We start from the raw sequence: 8,910 nt of genomic DNA, 5'->3' as shown, positions 1-8,910 counted from the left end.
TGCACCTCCAACATTCTGAAGCCGAGAAACCTCGTGTGGTTGGTCACTTCTGCTTGCGACAAACCCGGAAGTACGTGATGTCAATTCAGGAGATGGATACAGAGAGCAGGAATGCCTCAGCCATGCAGTCAGCTTCAGAATGTTGGAGGTGCGTTTTATTATATAGGATGTCTCCAGCTGCTTGTTGAGCTCAAACTTCAGCTCATGGCGGTCAGCAATTTTTGAGTTGCTAACCGCAACAGGCAGAATTCACCTGGATAGTCAATGCTGAGCCTAAGCCGTCAAAATGTTATCTGGTACTCAGACAGCTACTTGGATAAAGTTAGGACACCATCTTTGTCCGATTAAATCATTTTAAATACTGGGCCTGTTATTTTAAATCACATACAAGGAAATTCTCAAAGCCATTTACCCAGATGAACTGGCTTGTCTGGAAACTACTGTCACTCAATAAAGCTAAAAGTTGGGTACAGTTTCCGATCACAAGGCCTTTTGACAAAATAATGCGGGCAGCTTGTCATTTCAGACTCTTGTGCATAGGAATTTTGCCAGAGAAAGAAACAGTTTCAAAAATGTGAAGCTACTTTACACCTGTGACAATTTTCAAAGACCAAGTATATTCTGCCTTTGAAAATTAGGGGCAAGGTCATAAGCAGGGCTGTGTAGTTGGAAGCAATTTTGGGTGGAGTTGGTATTGGAGTCAAGAGTCAGTAAAAATGTACTGACTCCGGCTTCAGCTTCAAAATAAAAAATTATAACATTATAATGTATGGTAAATTTATCATTTTATACTTACATAACTATCTTTGTCCTGGATTTAAAGTACTGGTAAATATAGCTTACTATTTACCAGTACTTTAGATCCAGAACAATAAATTTAAAGTCTAATATCAGTAGGAGTCGGAGTTCGAGTCAGATAGTAGAAAAATAGAAGGGTTGGAGTCAAAGGTTTGGTGTACCGACTCCACAGCCCTGGTCACAACAGCAAAGTACTCATGATCTTTAAGCTTAGAGAGTCATTTTCAAAACTATCTATCCAACTACATCTCGAAATCCCCAATTCTTCACTGGAGCTCTCAGAATCACACCACCGCATTATCTGTGCGTCTACCTGTGATAAGGGTCTTGGATTGCGTTAGGCTCCCCCAAGTTTCCTCTTCATCTGACATCGCAGTCCGCTGTTGCACCATCTAAGCCAGGGTTGTCAACCCAGGTCCTCAGGACACACCTTCAAGTCAGGATTTTAGGACACCCACAATGAATATGCAGGAGATACATTTGCATGCAATACCTCCATTGAATGCAAATCTATCCCAAGCATATTTATTGTGGGTGTCCTGAAACCCTGACTGGCTGAGTGTGCCCTGAACTAAGCTATGCCATCAGTGTACTCTCTCCCCCTCCAGCCTCCCTGTATCCGAAGGTGGTGGTGGGGGGGCAGTTAGAACAGCCAGTAATTTAGGTCCATGGCCTGTAAGCTGCTGTGATGCAACTGGTGAAGGGAAATTGCCAACTCCACCACTGCTGAGGACAACATCTGGAAATCAGCTGCCAGCCTTTCTAGCTGAGGGACAACCCAGCCACCTCTGGATGACAGAACTCAGCGTTTACAGCTCACAGGCTAAACGGCACCTATGCAAACTGAGGAGGACAGGAGGGCAAAGCCAATTTGTGGTTATGGTTTATTTGAAATTTCTAGACCACTCAAGGCGCCATGGCAGAGCTAAGCGGTGTACAGGCTAATAAAAGAAGCAGCAAGAAAGAAATACCATTAATAATAGGAAAGATAAACATTCTTACAAAGAAAGGAAGGAGGAAATCAGAGAGAGTGATAACAAAGAAAGAAAAGGTAGAGGACCTCCAGTGTCCTTCACTCAATAGAGCTCTAACTTAGGGCCCCTTTTACAAAGGCACACTAAAAGATGGCCTGCGGCAGGGCCGCAGAGAGACTGGGCCGCCCCCCCTCCCCCGAGGTCGCCGCCGCTGCCCCTCCACTCGCCCCCTCCGTCCACCACCGGGCCAGGCCGCCTGCATTGAAATCACAGCGCCTCTCACCTCCGTGTGAAAGCGCTGTAGGGCAGCAGATCGTCTCCCTTCGGCCCTCCTTCCCTCCCTGTGTCCCGCCCTCGTCTAACGTAACTTCCACGAGGGCGGTACACAAGGAGGGAAGGAGGGCCGAAGGGAGGTGATCTGCTGCCCTGCAGCGCTTTCACACGGAGGTGAGAGGCGCTGTGATTTCAATGCAGGGGGCCCGGCCCGGTGGCAGACGGTCGATGACGGAGGGCGGGTGGGACTATGGTGCCCAGGCTCGGGGAATTTTGTCCCCCCCCCCGCCCCCCTCTCGGCAGCCCTGGCCTGCGGCAGTGTAGACACATGTTTTGGGTGTGCATAGAATCATTTTTCAGCACACCTGTAAAAAAAATGCCTTTTTAAAATTTTTGCCGAAAATGGACATGCGGCAAAATGAAAATTTAACTTCCATTTTGAGTCTGAGACCTTACCGCCAGCCACTGATCTAGCAGTAAAGTCTCACGTGGTAACCGGGCGGTAATGACCTAGGTGCATCAAATGCCACTTGGCGCGAGGCTGAAAATAAAAATTATTTATCGGACGCGTGCCAAAAATGAAATTACCGCAAGAGCCAGGGCGGTAACTCCATTTTGGCGCACGTAGAGGCTTACGGAGCTTAGTAAAGGGGCCCCATTGTGAGAAATGCAAATGGAATGACTATCTTGCCAATAACCTTCCTGTGTCCTGATGTTACTATAATTATCTCTTCCCAAGGAACATAATCCTTAAGCATTTATTTATTTATATTTTGCTCACACCTTTTTCAGTAGTAGCTCAAGGTGAGTTACATTCAGGTACTCTGGATATTTCTCTGTCCCAGGAGGGCTCACAATCTAAGTTTGTACCTGAGGCAATGAAGGGTTAAGTGACTTGCCCAAGATCACCAGGAGCAGCAGTGGGATTCGAACTGGTCACCTCCTGGATTGCAAGACTGGTGCTCTAACCACTAGGCCACTCCTCCACTCCCATCAAGATCCAGGGTCCATTCTACATGAACCCACAGTAGTATAAGAAAAACCCCAGCCTCTGTAGGTTCAAACTATAATTATCAGCCTAAAAATCTAGGAGACAACATTCAAAGCCATTTAAACAGCCACGAGAGGCTCCTTGGCCATTTTAATCGCTTGTCCGGGCCTAACCGGGTATAATCAATAGCCCTTAACCGAATAGTGCCACTGAATGTACCCAGTTAGGGCAAGATTCTATATATGATGCCTGAAAATTCCACATGGAAAAAAAAGTATGCCTAGGCGTATTCTCTAAAGCACGTCTATATTTTATAGAATACGCTCAAGTTTCCGTGCGGTATATAGACTACGCTGAGTGCCTCTCCACACAACCAAATTTAGGCACAGCCATTTAGGCCATGTTTTACTTGGCGTAAATCCCAATACCTAAATTAGGCACAGAGCGGGTGTATTCTATAACGAAGTGCATAGAATACATGTAGTGAGTTGTGCGCGTTAACTCTTAATGCCAATTAGTGCTAATAATTGCTTGCTAACATCCAACCGACGGCGCTGATTAGCTAGTTAACCAATTAATTTACACACACTGTTATAGAATATGCTTCGATTTCTGCGTGGAAATTAACGCGCGATATATAGAATCCCGGGGTTAGTGCCCGAGATGAAACTGGCTATTTTGTGGGCGGTCTGGGGTGAGTCAGACGCTATCTGGATTTTTAATAAACATTAGCATTTGATACGAGTGTATGTTATGCCTGTGTGACTGTCTAGTCTTGGGTGTGTTTTTTTTTTTGTTTTGTTTGCATACTGTGAAACGTTTTGATTTGACCATAAGTAAAATGGTATATCAAATGGAATAGACGATAACCGGATACATAGGACCGCATAAAACACAGTCCTATCTTTATCCGGTTAAGTTCTGAATATGGCACTTAACCGGATAAGTGTTATCTGGCTACGTATAACCAAACATTCAATGCCAGTGCCCAGGCATGGCCTGGCATTGAATATCCGGGGATACTCCCAGCAGTGGCCAAAAAAAAAAAAACTGTTGACTGCCATCGGCTGAATATTGACCCCCATATTTTTTTGATAAGGACTTATATACAAGAGTGTCTTTAAGATTGCTCCTATCAATGCTACAGTTAGATTGCGCCAACCGCTGACGAGTTGCAGCAGCTCTCTGGAACGCAGACTTGTATCTGAATTCTAATTACACAGTAGGCCACCTTGATCATCGTCTGTAAAGTGAAGCCAGCAATCCAAAAATCTATTCTTACATCAACAAGAAAAGTGTTTGTTACATCTTAAGTGCCAACCTGTAATTCTAGACATCCAAGCAGTCTAACGTGGCCGATTTAGCAGCTTTATCTACCATGCGGCAACTTAAAATGCTTTTTTTTTCCCAGACCTTTAAATATGTTATCAACCCTGAATATGTCTGCAGGGACCTTTGCTTGTCTGGTTTCTGACAAGGACGGAGAGCTGAGCTTTAGCTCCTATCAGGTTTTTTTGGGAGGAGGAGGATAGGAAGGGAAGGAAGGAAAGAGAGGGCTACGGATATACATTAAGAATTCTGTGCTTAGCTGGAAATGTTCCTGACTGCAGCCTTGGGTGTTCTACAAACCCAGTTCCAAAGACACAGAGATGCAATGAGGCATATTTTCAAAGCACGTAGACGTACAAAGTTGCTACAGTCACCTATGGAACTTTGTACGTCTACGTGCTTTGAAAATGAGCTTCAGTGTGACCCAGGAGTTTGGAAAGAGGGCCAGCTTCTGGTGTTTTTGATCCCTTTATTTTTATTTTTGTTACATTTGTATCCCGCACTTTCCCGCTCATAGCAGGTTCAATGCGGCTTACATATTGTATACAGGTACTTATTTGTACCTGGGGCAATGGAGGGTTAAGTGACTTGCCCAGAGTCACAAGGAGCTGCCTGTGCCTGAAGTGGGAATTGAACTCAGTTCCTCAGTTCCCCAGGACCAAAGTCCACCACCCTAACCACTAGGCCACTCCACTGTTGCTAGTATTCGAGATTCTACATGGAATGTTGCTAGCAACATTCCATGTAGAAGTCGGCTCTTGCAGATCACCAATGTGGCCGCGCAGGCTTCTGCTTCTGTGAGTCTGACGTCCTGCACGTCAGACTCACAGAAACAGAAGCCTGCACAGCCTTCTACATGGAATGTTGCTAGTGGAATAGCAACATTCCATGTAGAATCTCCAATAGTAGCAACATTCCATGTAGAATCTCCAATAGTATCTATTTTATTTTTGTTACATTTGTACCCCGCGCTTTCCCGCTCATAGCAGGTTCAATGCGGCTTACATATTGTATACAGGTACTTATTTGTACCTGGGGCAATGGAGGGTTAAGTGACTTGCCCAGAGTCACAAGGAGATGCCTGTGCCTGAAGTGGGAATTGATCTCAGTTCCTCAGTTCCCCAGGACCAAAGTCCACCACCCTAACCACTAGGCCACTCCACTGTTGCTACTATTCAAGATTCTACATGGAATGTTGCTAGCAACATTCCATGTAGAAGTTGGCCCTTGCAGATTACCAATGTGGCCGCGCAGGCTTCTGCTTCTGTGAGTCTGACGAGGACGTCAGACTCACAGAAACAGAAGCCTGCGCAGCCTTCTACATGGAATGTTGCTAGTGGAATAGCAACATTCCATGTAGAATCTCCAATAGTAGCAACATTCCATGTAGAATCTCCAATAGTATCTATTTTATTTTTGTTACATTTGTACCCTGCGCTTTCCCACTCATGACAGGCTCAATGTGGCTTACATGGGGCAATGGAGGGTTAAGTGACTTGCCCAGAGTCACAAGGAGCTGCCTGTGCCTGAAGTGGGAATTGAACTCTGTTCCTCAGTTCCCCAGGACCAAAGTCCCCCACCCTAACCACTAGGCCACTCCTGGTGCTTTCTGGTAAGCAGTAGCTCTGGTTGCAGATGAAAGGACTGGAGTCATCACAATCCATTAGGATAAAAATAAAGGACTGTTTTAAAGTTTGACTTAAAGAAATGGATCCTGTGGGAGACGGTTTTTTGCATCTCCATCACAACCAACAGTAAAATGGGCAGCCGCGCCCTTTTCCAGTCACATTCACCAGCCTGAACTGGCAGAGCTCTCCCACACTGCTTACCCTGCCTCCCACAGTCGCACGTGTTTGTGTATGATCGCCAGTTGCCTCCAGATTTTCAGGAAAAGATAACCCGGTCCTGGTTTTACCTGATGGAATGCATCAGTCTGTAGGCTTGCTTTTCATGAGAAAAATCAATAACAGAAAAAACAAGTCCAGGCCAGCTGTGGGATAAAACTAGGCCTGGATTACCTGCCCTGAACATCTGGAGCCAGATGGCAACTCTAGTTTGCAGTATTAACTTAGGGGCCCTTTTACAAAGCGGGCCCAACGTGGACACGCACCCTCATCCACACTCTTATTACCTCTCGCCTAGATTACTGCAACCTGCTCCTCACTGGCCTCCCACTTGGCCATCTATCCCCCCTTCAATCTGTTCAGAATTCCGCGGCACGTCTTATTTTCCGCCAGAGCCGATATGCTCACATCAGCCCTCTCCTGAAGTCACTTCACTGGCTTCCGATCCGTTACCGCATACAATTCAAGCTTCTCCTACTAACCCTACAAATGCTCTCAATCTGCTGCCCCCTCCTTACCTCTCCACCCTCATCTCCCCCTACATTCCTACCCGGAACCTCCGCTCACTGGACAAATCCCTCCTTTCTGCTCCCTTCTCCACCTCCGCAAACTCCAGACTCCACCCTTTCTGCCTCGCTTCACCCTTTGCCTGGAATAGACTTCCTGAACTGATACGTCTGGCCCCATCCCTACCCATCTTCAAATCCTTGCTCAAAGCCCATCTTTTCGACTCTGCTTTTGGCACTTAACCTAACCATTACTCCTCTATTCAATACCACTACCAATCTGTCTGTATTATGCATTTGCATACCTTAATTGTCTTTAGCTGTTTAGATCTATTAGTCTGTCCCTATGAACTAATTTGATTGTCTCTGTTGTTATGTCCTTTAGATTGTAAGCTCTTTTGAGCAGGGACTGTCTCTCTCTTCATGCTTGACTGTACAGCGCTGCGTAAGTTTGGTAGCGCTTTAGAAATGTTGTAGTAGTAGACTTACTGATCGCTAAAAGGGAAGTACCGTCGGGCTAACGCGGCAGCCCAGCAGTACTTCCCCTCCCCCAGCATGCACCATTTCCAGTGCTGCAAAAATATTTCAATTTTTGTAGCGCCAGTGTGTGTACCCTGCTGTAATCCACGCACTGCCCGAGTTAGCACGGGGGGGGGGGGGGAGTCCTTATGCCACCTCAAAGAGTGGCGGTAAGAGCTCCCCCCCCCCCCCTGAAATGGCCGAACGGCAAGTGGTTTGCTGCATGGCCACTTCTTTAAGAAAAGGGAAACCTGCCTTTTACCCACCGCGGTAAAAGGGGGCCTCAGCGTGATGGCAGCACAGGCACCTTTGCCGCAGCTTCGTAAAAGGACCCCTTACATACGTATAGCCAACATGAACCAATGGTTTGGAAATGCTGGTTATAAGGCAGGTAAGTTAATACTGTAGCTCTCATTCTGCTGTACCACTTACACGTGGGGGGGTGTCAAAGTACAATCCAGGAGAGCCACAAACCTGCCAGGTTTTCAGGGTATCCCTAAAGAGACAATAGAACTAGGGGACACAAGATGAAGCGAGAATATGGCAGATTTAAAACAAAGAGGTGAAAGTTTTTCTTTACTCAGCGTGTAGTCGGACTCTGGAACTCGTTGCCGGAAAATGCAGTGGCAGCAGCTGGCCTTACGGAGTTTAAAGGGGTTTTGGACAGATTCCTGAGGGAAAAGTTCATTGAACATTATTAAAAATTAATTTTTTTAATGGGTTTTGCCGGGTTCTTGAAGCCTGGATTGGCCACTGTCGGAGACAGGATGCTGGGCTTGATGGACCCTTGGTCTTTTCCCAGTATGGCGGTGCTTATGTTCTTACTAGTAAGAAATGCCCGTTTCTGGCAAAAATGAAACGGGCGCTAGCAGGGTAATCCCCCCCCCCAGTCCTCCCTCCCTCCCGAGTTGCAGACACCCCCTCCGTGCCTCCGTTCCGAGTTGCACACCTCTCCTCTTCGTCCCTTCGTCCCTCAGTGACGTGGTTGCGAGGGCCGCCCTGCCCTCAATGTCATCGCGTTTTGACGCGAGGGCCGCCCCGCCCTCAACATCATCGCGTTTTGACGCGAGGGCGGAGCTACAGTGACTGGAGCCTGCAGGCCAAACCGGATATCTCGGGGCCTCAAGTTTCCGGCTTGAGGCTTCAAAGTGCCTTTTATATATATAGATGATAGATATCTGCATAGAATGGAGGCAGTGTACGCAAATCTCTCACTAAGGATATCCTGACAAACCAGCTGGTTTGTGGCCTTCCAAGTTTGCACTTTGTCCCTCGTGATGTACACAGGACACCTTCATGGGTGGTACTCTCATGGCCATGATGACATGGTCACTGATGGACAGCAGTAGCTTATAAACCACCCAGTAACCACCTTAGGTCCAGATCTTGTTTTCCCTATAGAAACATAATAAGGCATCCTGGTATGTACGCATTTATTTATAATTGCTTGATATATTTCCACATTGCACTGCTGTACAGTTTACAATACAAACATTAAAAAAGAAGGAAAATGAAAATACAATGTAATCATGAAAGCAAAAAAAAGGAGAGAGACGGGGGGGAGAGAAAAGAAAATAAGAAGACTAGATCAAGATGGGGAGGGGAAGAACGAAAGGGAAGCACATAGTAAGAGTAGATGATGGCAGATAAACAGGTCTTAGGGTGAGGCGACCGCA

General features: G+C 46.5%; 1 pseudogene; it reads left to right on the top strand.

Annotated features, from left to right (window-relative positions):
- Positions 1 to 7,525: 7,525 nt before the first annotated feature.
- The window catches only part of LOC115481014, a 78,793-nt pseudogene continuing 77,408 nt past the window's right edge, over positions 7,526 to 8,910 (top strand).

This window comes from Microcaecilia unicolor, chromosome 11 (assembly GCF_901765095.1).
Source record: "Microcaecilia unicolor chromosome 11, aMicUni1.1, whole genome shotgun sequence".
In the NCBI taxonomy this organism is placed as follows: domain Eukaryota; kingdom Metazoa; phylum Chordata; class Amphibia; order Gymnophiona; family Siphonopidae; genus Microcaecilia; species Microcaecilia unicolor.
The sequence above is the reverse complement of the archived record's forward strand: the minus strand, read 5'-3'. Positions and strand labels throughout refer to the sequence as shown.